This window comes from Phalangium opilio, unplaced genomic scaffold, assembly GCF_054372755.1.
Source record: "Phalangium opilio isolate 3A_F unplaced genomic scaffold, DU_Popi_V2 ptg001675l_1, whole genome shotgun sequence".
NCBI lineage: Eukaryota > Metazoa > Arthropoda > Arachnida > Opiliones > Phalangiidae > Phalangium > Phalangium opilio.
This window is the reverse complement of record NW_028324261.1, coordinates 680,224-702,611: the sequence shown is the minus strand read 5'-3', so window position 1 is coordinate 702,611 and position 22,388 is coordinate 680,224. Positions and strand designations below refer to the sequence as shown.

General features: G+C 47.4%; 2 non-coding genes across 2 annotated transcripts; both read right to left on the bottom strand.

Moving 5' to 3' along the window:
* Positions 1-743: 743 nt before the first annotated feature.
* Positions 744-814, bottom strand: TRNAT-GGU (transfer RNA threonine (anticodon GGU)). The gene has a single exon. It is a non-coding gene; the product is annotated as a tRNA-Thr (tRNA).
* A 2,873-nt stretch (positions 815-3,687) lies between these two features.
* Positions 3,688-3,758, bottom strand: TRNAT-GGU (transfer RNA threonine (anticodon GGU)). Its single transcript has one exon. It is a non-coding gene; the product is annotated as a tRNA-Thr (tRNA).
* Positions 3,759-22,388: the final 18,630 nt, after the last annotated feature.

Below are 22,388 nucleotides of genomic sequence, written 5' to 3'. Positions count from 1 at the left end.
CACAAGACCGCTCCCGGGTGGGCTCGAACCACCAACCTATTGGTTAACAGCCGAACGCGCTAACCATTGCGCCAAGGAAGCCCAAAATTTAAATGCTCGTCAGGTATTGTGTAAAAACCTTGACTTTTTACGTCACATCTGAGACCTCACAACACCGCTCCCGGATGGGCTCGAACCACCAACCTATTGCTTAACAGCCGAACGCGCTAACCATTGCGCCACGGAAGCCCAAAACCTAAATACTCGTCAGGTATTGTGCAAAAAACTTGACTTTTTACGTCACATCTGAGACCTCACAACACCGCTCCCGGATGGGCTCGAACCACCAACCTATTGGTTAACAGCCGAACGCGCTAACCATTGCGCCACGGAAGCCCAAAAGTTAAATACTCGTCAGGTATTGTGTAAAAACCTTGACTTCTTACGTCACATCTGAGACCTCACAACACCGCTCCCGGATGGGCTCGAACCACCAACCTATTGGTTAACAGCCGAACGCGCTAACCATTGCGCCACGGAAGCCAAAAAGTTAAATGCTCGTCAGGTATTGTGTAAAAACCTTGACTTTTTACGTCACATCTGAGACCTCACAACACCGCTCCCGGATGGGCTCGAACCACCAACCTATTGGTTAACAGCCGAACGCGCTAACCATTGAGCCACGGAAGCTCAGAAATTAAATGGTTGTCAGGTGTTGTGGAAAAACTTTGGCTTTCTACGTTACATTTGAGACCCCACAACACCTTTCCCGGGTGGGCTCGAACCACCAACCTTTCGATTACCAGCTGAACGCGCTAACCATTGCGCCACGGAATCTCAAAAATTAAATGCTCGTCAGGTATTGTGTAAAAACCTTTACCTTTTTCGTCACATCTGAGACCTCACAACACCGCTCCCGGATGGGCTCGAACCACCAACCTATTGGTTAACAGCCGAACGCGCTAACCATTGCGCCACGGAAGCCCAAAAGTTAAATACTCGTCAGGTATTGTGTAAAAACCTTGACTTCTTACGTTACATCTGAGACCTCACAACACCGCTCCCGGATGGGCTCGAACCACCAACCTATTGGTTAACAGCCGAACGCGCTAACCATTGCGCCACGGAAGCACAAAAGTTAAATGCTCGTCAGGTATTGTGTAAAAACCTTGACTTTTTACGTCACATCTGAGACCTCACAACACCGCTCCCGGATGGGCTCGAACCACCAACCTATTGGTTAACAGCCGAACGCGCTAACCATTGCGCCACGGAAGCCCAAAAGTTAAATGCTCGTTAGGTATTGTGTAAAAACCTTGACTTTTTACGTCACATCTGAGACCTCACAACACCGCTCCCGGATGGGCTCGAACCACCAACCTATTGGTTAACAGCCGAACGCGCTAACCATTGCGCCACGGAAGCCCAAAAGTTAAATGCTCGTCAGGTATTGTGTAAAAACCTTGACTTTTTACGTCACATCTGAGACCTCACAACACCGCTCCCGGATGGGGTCGAACCACCAACCTATTGGTTAACAGCCGAACGCGCTAACTATTGCGCCACGGAAGCCCAAAAATTAAATGGTCGTCATTTATTGTGCAAAAACTTTGGCTTTCTACGTTACATTTGAGATCCCACAACACCGCTCCTGGATGGGCTCGAACCACCAACCTATTCGTTAACAGCCGAACGTGCTAACCATTGCGCCACGGAAGCCCAAAAAATAAATGGTCGTCAGGTATTGTGGAAAAACTTTGGCTTTCTACGTTACATTTGAGATCACACAACACCGCTCCCGGGTGGGCTCGAACCACCAACCTATTGGTTAACAGCCGAACGCGCTAACCATTGCGCCACGGAAGCCAAGAAATTAAAAGGTTGTCAGGTATTGTGGAAAAGTTTTGACTTTTCACGCTACGTCTGAGACGTCACAACACCTTTCCAGGGAGGGCTCAAACAACCAGTCTTCTGAATAGCAGCTGAACGTGCTAACCATTGCGCCACGGAAGCCCATAAATTAAATGGTCGTCAGGTATTGTGGAAAAACCTTGACTTTTTACGTTACATCTGAGACCTCCCAACACCGCTCCCAGATGGGCTCGAACCACCAACCTTTCAGTCGGTTAACAGCCGAACGCGCTAACCATTGCGCCACGGAAGCCCAAAAATTAAATGGTCGTCATTTATTGTGCAAAAACTTTGGCTTTCTACGTTACATTTGAGATCCCACAACACCGCTCCCGGATGGGCTCGAACCACCAACCTATTCGTTAACAGCCGAACGTGCTAACCATTGCGCCACGGAAGCCCAAAAATTAAATGGTCGTCAGGTATTGTGGAAAAACTTTGGCTTTCTACGTTACATTTGAGATCACACAACACCGCTCCCGGATGGGCTCGAACCACCAACCTATTGGTTAACAGCCGAACGCGCTAACCATTGAGCCACGGAAGCTCAGAAATTAAATGGTTGTCAGGTGTTGTGGAAAAACTTTGGCTTTCTACGTTACATTTGAGACCCCACAACACCTCTCCCGGATGGGCTCGAACCACCAACCTTTCGATTAACAGCTGAACGCGCTAACCATTGCGCCACGGAATCCCAAAAATTAAATGCTCGTCAGGTATTGTGTAAAAACCTTGACTTTTTACGTCACATCTGAGACCTCACAACACCGCTCCCGGATGGGCTCGAACCACCAACCTATTGCTTAACAGCCGAACGCGCTAACCATTGCGCCACGGAAGCCCAAAACCTAAATACTCGTCAGGTATTGTGCAAAAAACTTGACTTTTTACGTCACATCTGAGACCTCACAACACCGCTCCCGGATGGGCTCGAACCACCAACCTATTGGTTAACAGCCGAACGAGCTAACCATTGCGCCACGGAAGCCCAAAAGTTAAATACTCGTCAGGTATTGTGTAAAAACCTTGACTTCTTACGTCACATCTGAGACCTCACAACACCGCTCCCGGATGGGCTCGAACCACCAACCTATTGGTTAACAGCCGAACGCGCTAACCATTGCGCCACGGAAGCCAAAAAGTTAAATGCTCGTCAGGTATTGTGTAAAAACCTTGACTTTTTACGTCACATCTGAGACCTCACAACACCGCTCCCGGATGGGCTCGAACCACCAACCTATTGCTTAACAGCCGAACGCGCTAACCATTGCGCCACGGAAGCCCAAAACCTAAATACTCGTCAGGTATTGTGCAAAAAACTTGACTTTTTACGTCACATCTGAGACCTCACAACACCGCTCCCGGATGGGCTCGAACCACCAACCTATTGGTTAACAGCCGAACGCGCTAACCATTGCGCCACGGAAGCCCAAAAGTTAAATACTCGTCAGGTATTGTGTAAAAACCTTGACTTCTTACGTCACATCTGAGACCTCACAACACCGCTCCCGGATGGGCTCGAACCACCAACCTATTGGTTAACAGCCGAACGCGCTAACCATTGCGCCACGGAAGCCAAAAAGTTAAATGCTCGTCAGGTATTGTGTAAAAACCTTGACTTTTTACGTCACATCTGAGACCTCACAGCACCGCTCCCGGATGGGCTCGAACCACCAACCTATTGGTTAACAGCCGAACGCGCTAACCATTGAGCCACGGAAGCTCAGAAATTAAATGGTTGTCAGGTGTTGTGGAAAAACTTTGGCTTTCTACGTTACATTTGAGACCCCACAACACCTTTCCCGGGTGGGCTCGAACCACCAACCTTTCGATTACCAGCTGAACGCGCTAACCATTGCGCCACGGAATCTCAAAAATTAAATGCTCGTCAGGTATTGTGTAAAAACCTTTACGTTTTTCGTCACATCTGAGACCTCACAACACCGCTCCCGGATGGGCTCGAACCACCAACCTATTGGTTAACAGCCGAACGCGCTAACCATTGCGCCACGGAAGCCCAAAAGTTAAATACTCGTCAGGTATTGTGTAAAAACCTTGACTTCTTACGTTACATATGAGACCTCACAACACCGCTCCCGGATGGGCTCGAACCACCAACCTATTGGTTAACAGCCGAACGCGCTAACCATTGCGCCACGGAAGCACAAAAGTTAAATGCTCGTCAGGTATTGTGTAAAAACCTTGACTTTTTACGTCACATCTGAGACCTCACAACACCGCTCCCGGATGGGCTCGAACCACCAACCTATTGGTTAACAGCCGAACGCGCTAACCATTGCGCCACGGAAGCCCAAAAGTTAAATGCTCGTTAGGTATTGTGTAAAAACCTTGACTTTTTACGTCACATCTGAGACCTCACAACACCGCTCCCGGATGGGCTCGAACCACCAACCTATTGGTTAACAGCCGAACGCGCTAACCATTGCGCCACGGAAGCCCAAAAGTTAAATGCTCGTCAGGTATTGTGTAAAAACCTTGACTTTTTACGTCACATCTGAGACCTCACAACACCGCTCCCGGATGGGGTCGAACCACCAACCTATTGGTTAACAGCCGAACGCGCTAACTATTGCGCCACGGAAGCCCAAAAATTAAATGGTCGTCATTTATTGTGCAAAAACTTTGGCTTTCTACGTTACATTTGAGATCCCACAACACCGCTCCTGGATAAGTTCGAACCACCAACCTATTCGTTAACAGCCGAACGCGCTAACCATTGCGCCACGGAAGCCAAGAAATTAAAAGGTTGTCAGGTATTGTGGAAAAGTTTTGACTTTTCACGCTACGTCTGAGACGTCACAACACCGCTCCAGGGAGGGCTCAAACAACCAGTTTTCTGAATAGCAGCTGAACGTGCTAACCATTGCGCCACGGAAGCCCATAAATTAAATGGTCGTCAGGTATTGTGGAAAAACCTTGACTTTTTACGTTACATCTGAGACCTCACAACACCGCTCCCAGATGGGCTCGAACCACCAACCTTTCAGTCGGTTAACAGCCGAACGCGCTAACCATTGCGCCACGGAAGCCCAAAAATTAAATGGTCGTCATTTATTGTGCAAAAACTTTGGCTTTCTACGTTACATTTGAGATCCCACAACACCGCTCCCGGATGGGCTCGAACCACCAACCTATTCGTTAACAGCCGAACGTGCTAACCATTGCGCCACGGAAGCCCAAAAATTAAATGGTCGTCAGGTATTGTGGAAAAACTTTGGCTTTCTACGTTACATTTGAGATCACACAACACCGCTCCCTGATGGGCTCGAACCACCAACCTATTGGTTAACAGCCGAACGCGCTAACCATTGAGCCACGGAAGCTCAGAAATTAAATGGTTGTCAGGTGTTGTGGAAAAACTTTGGCTTTCTACGTTACATTTGAGACCCCACAACACCTCTCCCGGATGGGCTCGAACCACCAACCTTTCGATTAACAGCTGAACGCGCTAACCATTGCGCCACGGAATCCCAAAAATTAAATGCTCGTCAGGTATTGTGTAAAAACCTTGACTTTTTACGTCACATCTGAGACCTCACAACACCGCTCCCGGATGGGCTCGAACCACCAACCTATTGGTTAACAGCCGAACGCGCTAACCATTGCGCCACGGAAGCCCAAAAGTTAAATGCTCGTCAGGTATTATGTAAAAACCTTGACTTTTTACGTCACATCTGAGACCTCACAACACCGCTCCCGGATGGGCTCGAACCACCAACCTATTGGTTAACAGCCGAACGTGCTAACCATTGCGCCACGGAAGCCCAAAAATTAAATGGTCGTCAGGTATTGTGGAAAAATTTTGGCTTTCTACGTTACATTTGAGATCACACAACACCGCTCCCGGGTGGGCTCGAACCACCAACCTATTGGTTAACAGCCGAACGCGCTAACCATTGCGCCAAGGAAGCCCAAAATTTAAATGCTCGTCAGGTATTGTGTAAAAACCTTGACTTTTTACGTCACATCTGAGACCTCACAACACCGCTCCCGGATGGGCTCGAACCACCAACCTATTGCTTAACAGCCGAACGCGCTAACCATTGCGCCACGGAAGCCCAAAACCTAAATACTCGTCAGGTATTGTGCAAAAAACTTGACTTTTTACGTCACATCTGAGACCTCACAACACCGCTCCCGGATGGGCTCGAACCACCAACCTATTGGTTAACAGCCGAACGAGCTAACCATTGCGCCACGGAAGCCCAAAAGTTAAATACTCGTCAGGTATTGTGTAAAAACCTTGACTTCTTACGTCACATCTGAGACCTCACAACACCGCTCCCGGATGGGCTCGAACCACCAACCTATTGGTTAACAGCCGAACGCGCTAGCCATTGCGCCACGGAAGCCAAAAAGTTAAATGCTCGTCAGGTATTGTGTAAAAACCTTGACTTTTTACGTCACATCTGAGACCTCACAACACCGCTCCCGGATGGGCTCGAACCACCAACCTATTGCTTAACAGCCGAACGCGCTAACCATTGCGCCACGGAAGCCCAAAACCTAAATACTCGTCAGGTATTGTGCAAAAAACTTGACTTTTTACGTCACATCTGAGACCTCACAACACCGCTCCCGGATGGGCTCGAACCACCAACCTATTGGTTAACAGCCGAACGCGCTAACCATTGCGCCACGGAAGCCCAAAAGTTAAATACTCGTCAGGTATTGTGTAAAAACCTTGACTTCTTACGTCACATCTGAGACCTCACAACACCGCTCCCGGATGGGCTCGAACCACCAACCTATTGGTTAACAGCCGAACGCGCTAACCATTGCGCCACGGAAGCCAAAAAGTTAAATGCTCGTCAGGTATTGTGTAAAAACCTTGACTTTTTACGTCACATCTGAGACCTCACAACACCGCTCCCGGATGGGCTCGAACCACCAACCTATTGGTTAACAGCCGAACGCGCTAACCATTGAGCCACGGAAGCTCAGAAATTAAATGGTTGTCAGGTGTTGTGGAAAAACTTTGGCTTTCTACGTTACATTTGAGACCCCACAACACCTTTCCCGGGTGGGCTCGAACCACCAACCTTTCGATTAACAGCTGAACGCGCTAACCATTGCGCCACGGAATCCCAAAAATTAAATGCTCGTCAGGTATTTTGTAAAAACCTTGACCTTTTACGTCACATCTGAGACCTCACAACACCGCTCCCGGATGGGCTCGAACCACCAACCTATTGGTTAACAGCCGAACGCGCTAACCATTGCGCCACGGAAGCCCAAAAGTTAAATACTCGTCAGGTATTGTGTAAAAACCTTGACTTCTTACGTTACATCTGAGACCTCACAACACCGCTCCCGGATGGGCTCGAACCACCAACCTATTGGTTAACAGCCGAACGCGCTAACCATTGCGCCACGGAAGCACAAAAGTTAAATGCTCGTCAGGTATTGTGTAAAAACCTTGACTTTTTACGTCACATCTGAGACCTCACAACACCGCTCCCGGATGGGCTCGAACCACCAACCTATTGGTTAACAGCCGAACGCGCTAACTATTGCGCCACGGAAGCCCAAAAATTAAATGGTCGTCATTTATTGTGCAAAAACTTTGGCTTTCTACGTTACATTTGAGATCCCACAACACCGCTCCTGGATGGGCTCGAACCACCAACCTATTCGTTAACAGCCGAACGTGCTAACCATTGCGCCACGGAAGCCCAAAAAGTAAATGGTCGTCAGGTATTGTGGAAAAACTTTGGCTTTCTACGTTACATTTGAGATCACACAACACCGCTCCCGGGTGGGCTCGAACCACCAACCTATTGGTTAACAGCCGAACGCGCTAACCATTGCGCCACGGAAGCCAAGAAATTAAAAGGTTGTCAGGTATTGTGGAAAAGTTTTGACTTTTCACGCTACGTCTGAGACGTCACAACACCGCTCCAGGGAGGGCTCAAACAACCAGTCTTCTGAATAGCAGCTGAACGTGCTAACCATTGCGCCACGGAAGCCCATAAATTAAATGGTCGTCAGGTATTGTGGAAAAACCTTGACTTTTTACGTTACATCTGAGACCTCACAACACCGCTCCCGGATGGGCTCGAACCACCAACCTATTGGTTAACAGCCGAACGCGCTAACCATTGCGCCACGGAAGCACAAAAGTTAAATGCTCGTCAGGTATTGTGTAAAAACCTTGACTTTTTACGTCACATCTGAGACCTCACAACACCGCTCCCGGATGGGCTCGAACCACCAACCTATTGGTTAACAGCCGAACGCGCTAACTATTGCGCCACGGAAGCCCAAAAATTAAATGGTCGTCATTTATTGTGCAAAAACTTTGGCTTTCTACGTTACATTTGAGATCCCACAACACCGCTCCTGGATGGGCTCGAACCACCAACCTATTCGTTAACAGCCGAACGTGCTAACCATTGCGCCACGGAAGCCCAAAAAGTAAATGGTCGTCAGGTATTGTGGAAAAACTTTGGCTTTCTACGTTACATTTGAGATCACACAACACCGCTCCCGGGTGGGCTCGAACCACCAACCTATTGGTTAACAGCCGAACGCGCTAACCATTGCGCCACGGAAGCCAAGAAATTAAAAGGTTGTCAGGTATTGTGGAAAAGTTTTGACTTTTCACGCTACGTCTGAGACGTCACAACACCGCTCCAGGGAGGGCTCAAACAACCAGTCTTCTGAATAGCAGCTGAACGTGCTAACCATTGCGCCACGGAAGCCCATAAATTAAATGGTCGTCAGGTATTGTGGAAAAACCTTGACTTTTTACGTTACATCTGAGACCTCACAACACCGCTCCCGGATGGGCTCGAACCACCAACCTATTGGTTAACAGCCGAACGCGCTAACCATTGCGCCACGGAAGCCCAAAAATTTAATGCTCGTCAGGTATTGTGTAAAAACCTTGGCTTTTTACGTCACATCTGAGACCTCACAACACCGCTCCCGGATGGGCTCGAACCACCAACCTATTGGCTAAGAGCCGAACGCGCTAACCATTCAGCCACGGAAGCTCAGAAATTAAATGGTTGTCAGGTATTGTGGATAAGTTATGACTTATTACGTTACATCTGAGACCCTACAACACCTCTCTCGGTTGGGCTCGAACCACCAACCTTTCGGTTAACAGCCGAACGCGCTAACGATTGCGCCAAGGAAGCCCAAAAAATAAATGGTCGTCAGGTATTGTGGAAAAACTTTGGCTTTCTACGTTACATTTGAGATCCCACAACACCGCTCCCGGGTGGGCTCGAACCACCAACCTATTGGTTAACAGCCGAACGCGCTAACCATTGCGCCACGGAAGCCCAAAAGCTAAATGCCCGTCAGGTATTGTGTAAAAACCTTGACTTTTTACGTCACATCTAAGACCTCACAACACCGCTCCCGGATGGGCTCGAACCACCAACCTATTGGTTAACAGCCGAACGCGCTAACCATTGCGCCACGGAAGCCCAAAAGCTAAATGCCCGTCAGGTATTGTGCAAAAACCATGACTTTTTACGTCACATCTGAGACCTCACAACACCGCTCCCGGATGGGCTCGAACCACCAACCTATTGGTTAACAGCCGAACGCGCTAACCATTGCGCCACGGAAGCCCAAAAGTTAAATGCCCGTCAGGTATTGTGTAAAAACCTTGACTTTTTACGTCACATCTGAGACCTCACAACACCGCTCCCGGATGGGCTCGAACCACCAAGCTATTGGTTAACAGCCGAACGCGCTAACCATTGCGCCACGGAAGCCCAAAAGCTAAATGCCCGTCAGGTATTGTGCAAAAACCATGACTTTTTACGTCACATCTGAGACCTCACAACACCGCTCCCGAATGGGCTCGAACCACCAACCTATTGGTTAACAGCCGAACGCGCTAACCATTGCGCCACGGAAGCCCAAAAGTTAAATGCTCGTCAGGTATTGTGTAAAAACCTTGACTTTTTACCTCTCCGAGTGACGTATGTCACGGAGAGGTTCTAATTTCGACGTGTGTGTGTGTCTGTGTGTGTGTCTGTGTGTGTGTGTGTCTTTTGTTACACCCACGTGACCGCGTTCGCAGTTTCCAAATCGGAGCAAACGTGTTCGCCATTTCCGAACTGCTTTCACAGTCACGGAAATGGCTCCTTTACTTGAGTTCTCACACCACCATCTTCTCGTCTTCGTCCATTCCACTTGGACACCAGTCTGTACATACTGGCTTCTAATCACCACCATCTTTTGGTCTTCGTCCATCCCACATGGACACCAGTCTGTACATACTGGCTTCTAATCACCACCATCTTTTGGTCTTCGTCCATCCCACATGGACACCAGTCTGTACATACTGGCTTCTAATCACCACCATCTTCTGGTCTTCGTCCATCCCACATGGACACCAGTCTGTACATACTGGCTTCTAATCACCACCATCTTCTGGTCTTCGTCCATTCCACTTGGACACCAGTCTGTACACCTGGCTTCTACTCCATCGTCATCGTTGGGTTTAAGACATTCGCGGCGATCAGCTAGGGTTACGAGAAACGTCTAGCCTCCCTAGGGTGGGTTGTCCACCAAAGGTTTTCGCAATTGCGGTTGTTCTTGCTTTTAGCTGTAGTTCGACACCCTTATATACTACCTATTTGAGTTAGGTAATGCAACCGGCGTATGCTTCATTTCAAACGCCAATATTAGTCAAGTCTCTCAAGAATGTCTAATTGTTCTTTATCAACGCGATGTAACGCTCAATAAGGCGAACAACTAACGAAGAAAATATTTAATATTAATTATATTTATTTTAATATTTAAGATAATCTTGTTTCTCAACTCAAAATTAAAACGGAAAGAGTTAAAAAGCAGTCTATGTTTTAGTCTGTGTATGTCCGTCCGTTAGTGCATCGCGTTAGCAGTTCGCTTTGTTTTGTGGAAAGAAATCCTACAAAACCTTAATATTTGGTTTTCTCATAATGTATAATTAATATATGGAAATATTTTTCGTAATTTCGATGCCTTTAGTGGTTTTGTAGCTATAAAGCTCTGTTTCATTTTGATATCCCAAGAACTTTTTTTAATATTATTATTTGAAATCGATGTTTATATATTACTTAAGCTATACTACATCTGTTTATAGCATAATCCTTTCTAAAGTGATTTCAAGAAGAACGCCACTATATTGGTCAAATGAACTTTCATCTGTCAATAGGCCTAGTGAACCATAAAGTAAACGCTAGGTTTTCGTTTCTGTAATGCAGAGACATTAACGGTTCAGAGTGAGCCGAAAGTTAATTACACTTTTAAATAATCAGGCTAAGATTTTATAATCATGGTGGAAGTCTGGGCCGCGTTGAGCAAAGCTCAGCGCTGTTAGCAGTGTCCTACAGAACGGGATTTTGGTTATGAATTTTGACGGCACGGTGCTCAGCGTTGAGCCAGCGCGGTCACCAATGAAAATAGTCAGGTTTTTGGATAACGTGACGTAAAACGCGTAGTTCTCAGCTTGGCGAAAAAAACATGGAGGAATTAATACAAATAGCTCTTGCTGATTCTGATCATAGAGACTAGAAACCCCAAGGAGTGGCAGGAATGCCTCAACTTGTTGCCCTTTTTCATGGTACACGCAATGGGTACACGGCGACTTCCGCTAAGCAAAATTAAACGGGCCGGAAGCTCTCATGTACCAATTTATGAGCAACATATTATTTGCGCTTGTAGAGCGGGGGACCTGCCACTCCTTGGGGTTTCTAGTCTCTATGTTCTGATGGGACTATAGCTATTTATTTGACGTGAAACCAGTTGATCACGCGAGAATTTTAAGAGACATGTTAGTTTCTATGTTTAATTATAAAAGTTGTTCTTATCTATCTCCATAAATATGTTATCATACAATTTTTGTTAAGCCTTTGTACCGTGCACGCTTTATTGTGCTAGCTTCATTTTTAAAACACCGATGACCGGAGAAAAGCTATGACGACAGATCTCACCGGTAAACGTTTTCCAAAATCCGCTGTCTTTTTTGGTGAGCTCTGCTGAACGCAGCCCAGATCAGTGAAAGGTCTGATCGTAATCGGATTATAGCTTCGTGTTATCATGATTTTAATGGTGCACGTTTACTTTCAGTGTGTGTAGCCACAAATTAGCTTTGGTGTTATGTAACTTTAATCGTCATGTTGACAAACTAAGAAAATTGTTGAGGTGAAAGGAGAGGATAGTGTTTACATGGCAACCCTGTTGTGAATATGGCTTTGAACATAGAGGGTATACAGTTGAGGAGTAGCAAATTGGGCCTTTACAAACACGTAAAGGTAATATCCCTCCAAAGTTTTATCTCTTCATTTCCCGTTTTTCCCCCATCGGATGATTTTAATGTGTACAAGTATATCCTTATTGGATGTAAAATGTCGTCTGATTTACAGTATATTTTCTATGCTTTGTATACTGCTTTAATATTTCATAAATTTTAACTTCAGTATTTGTTCATAAAAAAAAAGAAACATTTCCATAACTGGGTAAATAAGTTTTAAGGTAGTCCTTCTCTTGACTCGGAGAGGTAATATTTTGGTTTTCCCAACTTGTTACGTCACATCTGAGACCTCACAACACCGCTCCCGGATGGGCTCGAACCACCAACCTATTGGTTAACAGCCGAACGCGCTAACCATTGCGCCACGGAAGCCCAAAAGTTAAATGCTCGTCAGGTATTGTGTAAAAACCTTGACTTTTTACGTCACATCTGAGACCTCACAACACTGCTCCCGGATGGGGTCGAACCACCAACCTACTGGTTAACAGCCGAACGCGCTAACCATTGCGCCACGGAAGCCCAAAAATTAAATGGTCGTCATTTATTGTGCAAAAACTTTGGCTTTCTACGTTACATTTGAGATCCCACAACACCGCTCCCGGATGGGCTCGAACCACCAACCTATTGGTTAACAGCCGAACGCGCTAACCATTGCGCCACGGAAGCCCAAAAGTTAAATGCTCGTCAGGTATTGTGTAAAAACCTTGACTTTTTACGTCACATCTGAGACCTCACAACACCGCTCCCGGATGGGCTCGAACCACCAACCTATTGGTTAACAGCCGAACGCGCTAACCATTGCGCCACGGAAGCCCAAAAGTTAAACGCTCGTCAGGTATTATGTAAAAACCTTGATTTTTTACGTCACATCTGAGACCTCACAACACCGCTCCCGGATGGGGTCGAACCACCACCCTATGGGTTAACAGCCGAACGCGCTAACCATTGCGCCACGGAAGCCCAAAAATTAAATGGTCGTCATTTATTGTGCAAAAACTTTGGCTTTCTACGTTACATTTCAGATCCCACAACACCGCTCCCGGGTGGGCTCGAACCACCAACCTTTTGGTTAACAGCCGAACGCGCTAACCATTGAGCCACGGAAGCTCAGAAATTAAATGGTTGTCAGGTATTGTGGAAAACCTTGACTTTTTACGTCACATCTGAGACCTCACAACACCGCTCCCGGATGAGCTCGAACCACCAACCTATTGGTTAACAGCCGAACGTGCTAACCATTGCGCCACGGAAGCCCAAAAATTAAATGGTCGTCAGGTATTGTGGAAAAACATTGGCTTTCTACGTTACATTTGAGATCACACAACACCGCTCCCGGGTGGGCTCGAACCACCAACCTATTGGTTAACAGCCGAACGCGCTAACCATTGCGCCAAGGAAACCCAAAATTTAAATGCTCGTCAGGTATTGTGTAAAAACATTGGCTTTCTACGTTACATCTGAGACCTCACAACACCGCTCCCGGATGGGCTCGAACCACCAACCTATTGGTTAACAGCCGAACGCGCTAACCATTGAGCCACGGAAGCTCAGAAATTTAATGGTTGTCAGGTGTTGTGTAAAAACTTTGGCTTTCTACGTTACATTTGAGACCCCACAACACCTCTCCCGAGTGGGCTCGAACCACCAACCTTTCGATTAGCAGCTGAACGCGCTAACCATTGCGCCACGGAATCCCAAAAATTAAATGCTCGTCAGGTATTGTGTAAAAACCTTGACTTTTACGTCACATCTGAGACCTCACAACACCGCTCCCGGATGGGCTCGAACCACCAACCTATTGGTTAACAGCCGAACGCACTAACCATTGCGCCACGGAAGCCCAAAAGTTAAATGCTCGTTAGGTATTGTGTAAAAACTTTGACTTTTTACGTCACATCTGAGACCTCACAACACCGCTCCCGGATGGGCTCGAACCACCAACCTATTAGTTAACAGCCGAACGCGCTAACCATTGGGCCACGGAAGCCCAAAGGTTAAATGCTCGTCAGGTATTATGTAAAAACCTTGACTTTTTACGTCACATCTGAGACCTCACAACACCGCTCCCGGATGGGGTCGAACCACCAACCTATTGGTTAACAGCCGAACGCGCTAACCATTGAGCCACGGAAGCTCAGAAATTAAATGGTTGTCAGGTATTGTGGAAAACCTTGACTTTTTACGTCACATCTGAGACCTCACAACACCGCTCCCGGATGGGCTCGAACCACCAATCTATTGGTTAAAAGCCGAACGTGCTAACCATTGCGCCACGGAAGCCCAAAAATTAAATGGTCGTCAGGTATTGTGGAAAAACTTTGGCTTTCTACGTTACATTTGAGATCACACAACACCGCTCCCGGATGGGGTCGAACCACCAACCTATTGGTTAACAGCCGAACGCGCTAAACATTGAGCCACGGAAGCTCAGAAATTAAATGGTTGTCAGGTATTGTGGAAAACCTTGACTTTTTACGTCACATCTGAGACCTCACAACACCGCTCCCGGATGGGCTCGAACCACCAATCTATTGGTTAAAAGCCGAACGTGCTAACCATTGCGCCACGGAAGCCCAAAGGTTAAATGCTCGTCAGGTATTATGTAAAAACCTTGACTTTTTACGTCACATCTGAGACCTCACAACACCGCTCCCGGATGGGCTCGAACCACCAATCTATTGGTTAAAAGCCGAACGTGCTAACCATTGCGCCACGGAAGCCCAAAGGTTAAATGCTCGTCAGGTATTATGTAAAAACCTTGACTTTTTACGTCACATCTGAGACCTCACAACACCGCTCCCGGATGGGCTCGAACCACCAACCTATTAGTTAACAGCCGAACGCGCTAACCATTGAGCCACGGAAGCTCAGAAATTAAATGGTTGTCAGGTATTGTGGAAAACCTTGACTTTTTACGTCACATCTGAGACCTCACAACACCGCTCCCGGATGGGCTCGAACCACCAATCTATTGGTTAAAAGCCGAACGTGCTAACCATTGCGCCACGGAAGCCCAAAAATTAAATGGTCGTCAGGTATTGTGGAAAAACTTTGGCTTTCTACGTTACATTTGAGATCACACAACACCGCTCCCGGATGGGGTCGAACCACCAACCTATTGGTTAACAGCCGAACGCGCTAACCATTGAGCCACGGAAGCTCAGAAATTAAATGGTTGTCAGGTATTGTGGAAAACCTTGACTTTTTACGTCACATCTGAGACCTCACAACACCGCTCCCGGATGGGGTCGAACCACCAACCTATTGGTTAACAGCCGAACGCGCTAACCATTGAGCCACGGAAGCTCAGAAATTAAATGGTTGTCAGGTATTGTGGAAAACCTTGACTTTTCACGTCACATCTGAGACCTCACAACACCGCTCCCGGATGGGCTCGAACCACCAATCTATTGGTTAAAAGCCGAACGTGCTAACCATTGCGCCACGGAAGCCCAAAAATTAAATGGTCGTCAGGTATTGTGGAAAAACTTTGGCTTTCTACGTTACATTTGAGATCACACAACACCGCTCCCGGATGGGGTCGAACCACCAACCTATTGGTTAACAGCCGAACGCGCTAACCATTGAGCCACGGAAGCTCAGAAATTAAATGGTTGTCAGGTATTGTGGAAAACCTTGACTTTTTACGTCACATCTGAGACCTCACAACACCGCTCCCGGATGGGCTCGAACCACCAATCTATTGGTTAAAAGCCGAACGTGCTAACCATTGCGCCACGGAAGCCCAAAGGTTAAATGCTCGTCAGGTATTATGTAAAAACCTTGACTTTTTACGTCACATCTGAGACCTCACAACACCGCTCCCGGATGGGCTCGAACCACCAACCTATTAGTTAACAGCCGAACGCGCTAACCATTGAGCCACGGAAGCTCAGAAATTAAATGGTTGTCAGGTATTGTGGAAAACCTTGACTTTTTACGTCACATCTGAGACCTCACAACACCGCTCCCGGATGGGCTCGAACCACCAATCTATTGGTTAAAAGCCGAACGTGCTAACCATTGCGCCACGGAAGCCCAAAAATTAAATGGTCGTCAGGTATTGTGGAAAAACTTTGGCTTTCTACGTTACATTTGAGATCACACAACACCGCTCCCGGATGGGGTCGAACCACCAACCTATTGGTTAACAGCCGAACGCGCTAACCATTGAGCCACGGAAGCTCAGAAATTAAATGGTTGTCAGGTATTGTGGAAAACCTTGACTTTTTACGTCACATCTGAGACCTCACAACACCGCTCCCGGATGGGGTCGAACCACCAACCTATTGGTTAACAGCCGAACGCGCTAACCATTGAGCCACGGAAGCTCAGAAATTAAATGGTTGTCAGGTATTGTGGAAAACCTTGACTTTTCACGTCACATCTGAGACCTCACAACACCGCTCCCGGATGGGCTCGAACCACCAATCTATTGGTTAAAAGCCGAACGTGCTAACCATTGCGCCACGGAAGCCCAAAGGTTAAATGCTCGTCAGGTATTATGTAAAAACCTTGACTTTTTACGTCACATCTGAGACCTCACAACACCGCTCCCGGATGGGCTCGAACCACCAACCTATTAGTTAATAGCCGAACGCGCTAACCATTGAGCCACGGAAGCTCAGAAATTAAATGGTTGTCAGGTATTGTGGAAAACCTTGACTTTTTACGTCACATCTGAGACCTCACAACACCGCTCCCGGATGGGCTCGAACCACCAATCTATTGGTTAAAAGCCGAACGTGCTAACCATTGCGCCACGGAAGCCCAAAAATTAAATGGTCGTCAGGTATTGTGGAAAAACTTTGGCTTTCTACGTTACATTTGAGATCACACAACACCGCTCCCGGATGGGGTCGAACCACCAACCTATTGGTTAACAGCCGAACGCGCTAACCATTGAGCCACGGAAGCTCAGAAATTAAATGGTTGTCAGGTATTGTGGAAAACCTTGACTTTTTACGTCACATCTGAGACCTCACAACACCGCTCCCGGATGGGGTCGAACCACCAACCTATTGGTTAACAGCCGAACGCGCTAACCATTGAGCCACGGAAGCTCAGAAATTAAATGGTTGTCAGGTATTGTGGAAAACCTTGACTTTTCACGTCACATCTGAGACCTCACAACACCGCTCCCGGATGGGCTCGAACCACCAATCTATTGGTTAAAAGCCGAACGTGCTAACCATTGCGCCACGGAAGCCCAAAAATTAAATGGTCGTCAGGTATTGTGGAAAAACTTTGGCTTTCTACGTTACATTTGAGATCACACAACACCGCTCCCGGATGGGGTCGAACCACCAACCTATTGGTTAACAGCCGAACGCGCTAACCATTGAGCCACGGAAGCTCAGAAATTAAATGGTTGTCAGGTATTGTGGAAAACCTTGACTTTTTACGTCACATCTGAGACCTCACAACACCGCTCCCGGATGGGCTCGAACCACCAATCTATTGGTTAAAAGCCGAACGTGCTAACCATTGCGCCACGGAAGCCCAAAGGTTAAATGCTCGTCAGGTATTATGTAAAAACCTTGACTTTTTACGTCACATCTGAGACCTCACAACACCGCTCCCGGATGGGCTCGAACCACCAACCTATTAGTTAACAGCCGAACGCGCTAACCATTGAGCCACGGAAGCTCAGAAATTAAATGGTTGTCAGGTATTGTGGAAAACCTTGACTTTTTACGTCACATCTGAGACCTCACAACACCGCTCCCGGATGGGCTCGAACCACCAATCTATTGGTTAAAAGCCGAACGTGCTAACCATTGCGCCACGGAAGCCCAAAAATTAAATGGTCGTCAGGTATTGTGGAAAAACTTTGGCTTTCTACGTTACATTTGAGATCACACAACACCGCTCCCGGATGGGGTCGAACCACCAACCTATTGGTTAACAGCCGAACGCGCTAACCATTGAGCCACGGAAGCTCAGAAATTAAATGGTTGTCAGGTATTGTGGAAAACCTTGACTTTTTACGTCACATCTGAGACCTCACAACACCGCTCCCGGATGGGCTCGAACCACCAACCTATTGGTTAACAGCCGAACGCGCTAACCATTGCGCCACGGAAGCCCAAAAATTAAATGGTCGTCAGGTATTGTGGAAAAACTTTGGCTTTGTACGTTACATTTGAGACCCCACAACACCTTTCCCGGATGGGCTCGAACCACCAACCTATTGCTTAACAGCCGAACGCGCTAACCATTGCGCCACGGAAGCCCAAAACCTAAATGCTCGTCAGGTATTGTGCAAAAAACTTGACTTTTTACGTCACATCTGAGACCTCACAACACCGCTCCCGGATGGGCTCGAACCACCAACCTATTGGTTAACAGCCGAACGCGCTAACCATTGCGCCACGGAAGCCCAAAAGTTATAACTCGTCAGGTATTATGTAAAAACCTTGACTACTTACGTCACATCTGAGACCTCACAACACCGCTCCCGGATGGGCTCAAACCACCAACCTATTGGTTAACAGCCGAACGCGCTACCCATTGCGCCACGGAAGCCCAAAAGTTAAATGCTCGTCAGGTATTGTGTCAAAACCTTGACTTTTTACGTCACATCTGAGACCTCACAACACCGCTCCCGGATGGGCTCGAACCACCAACCTATTGGTTAACAGCCGAACGCGCTAACCATTGAGCCACGGAAGCTCAGAAATTAAATGGTTGTCAGGTGTTGTGGAAAAACTTTGGCTTTCTACGTTACATTTGAGACCCCACAACACCTCTCCCGGATGGGCTCGAACCACCAACCTTTCGATTAACAGCTGAACGCGCTAACCATTGCGCCACGGAATCCCAAAAATTAAATGCTCGTCAGGTATTGTGTAAAAACCTTGACTTTTTACGTCACATCTGAGACCTCACAACACCGCTCCCGGATGGGCTCGAACCACCAATCTATTGGTTAAAAGCCGAACGTGCTAACCATTGCGCCACGGAAGCCCAAAGGTTAAATGCTCGTCAGGTATTATGTAAAAACCTTGACTTTTTACGTCACATCTGAGACCTCACAACACCGCTCCCGGATGGGCTCGAACCACCAACCTATTAGTTAACAGCCGAACGCGCTAACCATTGAGCCACGGAAGCTCAGAAATTAAATGGTTGTCAGGTATTGTGGAAAACCTTGACTTTTTACGTCACATCTGAGACCTCACAACACCGCTCCCGGATGGGCTCGAACCACCAATCTATTGGTTAAAAGCCGAACGTGCTAACCATTGCGCCACGGAAGCCCAAAAATTAAATGGTCGTCAGGTATTGTGGAAAAACTTTGGCTTTCTACGTTACATTTGAGATCACACAACACCGCTCCCGGATGGGGTCGAACCACCAACCTATTGGTTAACAGCCGAACGCGCTAACCATTGAGCCACGGAAGCTCAGAAATTAAATGGTTGTCAGGTATTGTGGAAAACCTTGACTTTTTACGTCACATCTGAGACCTCACAACACCGCTCCCGGATGGGGTCGAACCACCAACCTATTGGTTAACAGCCGAACGCGCTAACCATTGAGCCACGGAAGCTCAGAAATTAAATGGTTGTCAGGTATTGTGGAAAACCTTGACTTTTCACGTCACATCTGAGACCTCACAACACCGCTCCCGGATGGGCTCGAACCACCAATCTATTGGTTAAAAGCCGAACGTGCTAACCATTGCGCCACGGAAGCCCAAAGGTTAAATGCTCGTCAGGTATTATGTAAAAACCTTGACTTTTTACGTCACATCTGAGACCTCACAACACCGCTCCCGGATGGGCTCGAACCACCAACCTATTAGTTAATAGCCGAACGCGCTAACCATTGAGCCACGGAAGCTCAGAAATTAAATGGTTGTCAGGTATTGTGGAAAACCTTGACTTTTTACGTCACATCTGAGACCTCACAACACCGCTCCCGGATGGGCTCGAACCACCAATCTATTGGTTAAAAGCCGAACGTGCTAACCATTGCGCCACGGAAGCCCAAAAATTAAATGGTCGTCAGGTATTGTGGAAAAACTTTGGCTTTCTACGTTACATTTGAGATCACACAACACCGCTCCCGGATGGGGTCGAACCACCAACCTATTGGTTAACAGCCGAACGCGCTAACCATTGAGCCACGGAAGCTCAGAAATTAAATGGTTGTCAGGTATTGTGGAAAACCTTGACTTTTTACGTCACATCTGAGACCTCACAACACCGCTCCCGGATGGGGTCGAACCACCAACCTATTGGTTAACAGCCGAACGCGCTAACCATTGAGCCACGGAAGCTCAGAAATTAAATGGTTGTCAGGTATTGTGGAAAACCTTGACTTTTCACGTCACATCTGAGACCTCACAACACCGCTCCCGGATGGGCTCGAACCACCAATCTATTGGTTAAAAGCCGAACGTGCTAACCATTGCGCCACGGAAGCCCAAAAATTAAATGGTCGTCAGGTATTGTGGAAAAACTTTGGCTTTCTACGTTACATTTGAGATCACACAACACCGCTCCCGGATGGGGTCGAACCACCAACCTATTGGTTAACAGCCGAACGCGCTAACCATTGAGCCACGGAAGCTCAGAAATTAAATGGTTGTCAGGTATTGTGGAAAACCTTGACTTTTTACGTCACATCTGAGACCTCACAACACCGCTCCCGGATGGGCTCGAACCACCAATCTATTGGTTAAAAGCCGAACGTGCTAACCATTGCGCCACGGAAGCCCAAAGGTTAAATGCTCGTCAGGTATTATGTAAAAACCTTGACTTTTTACGTCACATCTGAGACCTCACAACACCGCTCCCGGATGGGCTCGAACCACCAACCTATTAGTTAACAGCCGAACGCGCTAACCATTGAGCCACGGAAGCTCAGAAATTAAATGGTTGTCAGGTATTGTGGAAAACCTTGACTTTTTACGTCACATCTGAGACCTCACAACACCGCTCCCGGATGGGCTCGAACCACCAATCTATTGGTTAAAAGCCGAACGTGCTAACCATTGCGCCACGGAAGCCCAAAAATTAAATGGTCGTCAGGTATTGTGGAAAAACTTTGGCTTTCTACGTTACATTTGAGATCACACAACACCGCTCCCGGATGGGGTCGAACCACCAACCTATTGGTTAACAGCCGAACGCGCTAACCATTGAGCCACGGAAGCTCAGAAATTAAATGGTTGTCAGGTATTGTGGAAAACCTTGACTTTTTACGTCACATCTGAGACCTCACAACACCGCTCCCGGATGGGCTCGAACCACCAACCTATTGGTTAACAGCCGAACGCGCTAACCATTGCGCCACGGAAGCCCAAAAATTAAATGGTCGTCAGGTATTGTGGAAAAACTTTGGCTTTGTACGTTACATTTGAGACCCCACAACACCTTTCCCGGATGGGCTCGAACCACCAACCTATTGCTTAACAGCCGAACGCGCTAACCATTGCGCCACGGAAGCCCAAAACCTAAATGCTCGTCAGGTATTGTGCAAAAAACTTGACTTTTTACGTCACATCTGAGACCTCACAACACCGCTCCCGGATGGGCTCGAACCACCAACCTATTGGTTAACAGCCGAACGCGCTAACCATTGCGCCACGGAAGCCCAAAAGTTATAACTCGTCAGGTATTATGTAAAAACCTTGACTACTTACGTCACATCTGAGACCTCACAACACCGCTCCCGGATGGGCTCAAACCACCAACCTATTGGTTAACAGCCGAACGCGCTACCCATTGCGCCACGGAAGCCCAAAAGTTAAATGCTCGTCAGGTATTGTGTCAAAACCTTGACTTTTTACGTCACATCTGAGACCTCACAACACCGCTCCCGGATGGGCTCGAACCACCAACCTATTGGTTAACAGCCGAACGCGCTAACCATTGAGCCACGGAAGCTCAGAAATTAAATGGTTGTCAGGTGTTGTGGAAAAACTTTGGCTTTCTACGTTACATTTGAGACCCCACAACACCTCTCCCGGATGGGCTCGAACCACCAACCTTTCGATTAACAGCTGAACGCGCTAACCATTGCGCCACGGAATCCCAAAAATTAAATGCTCGTCAGGTATTGTGTAAAAACCTTGACTTTTTACGTCACATCTGAGACCTCACAACACCGCTCCCGGATGGGCTCGAACCACCAACCTATTGGTTAACAGCCGAACGCGCTAACCATTGCGCCACGGAAGCCCAAAAGTTAAATGCTCGTCAGG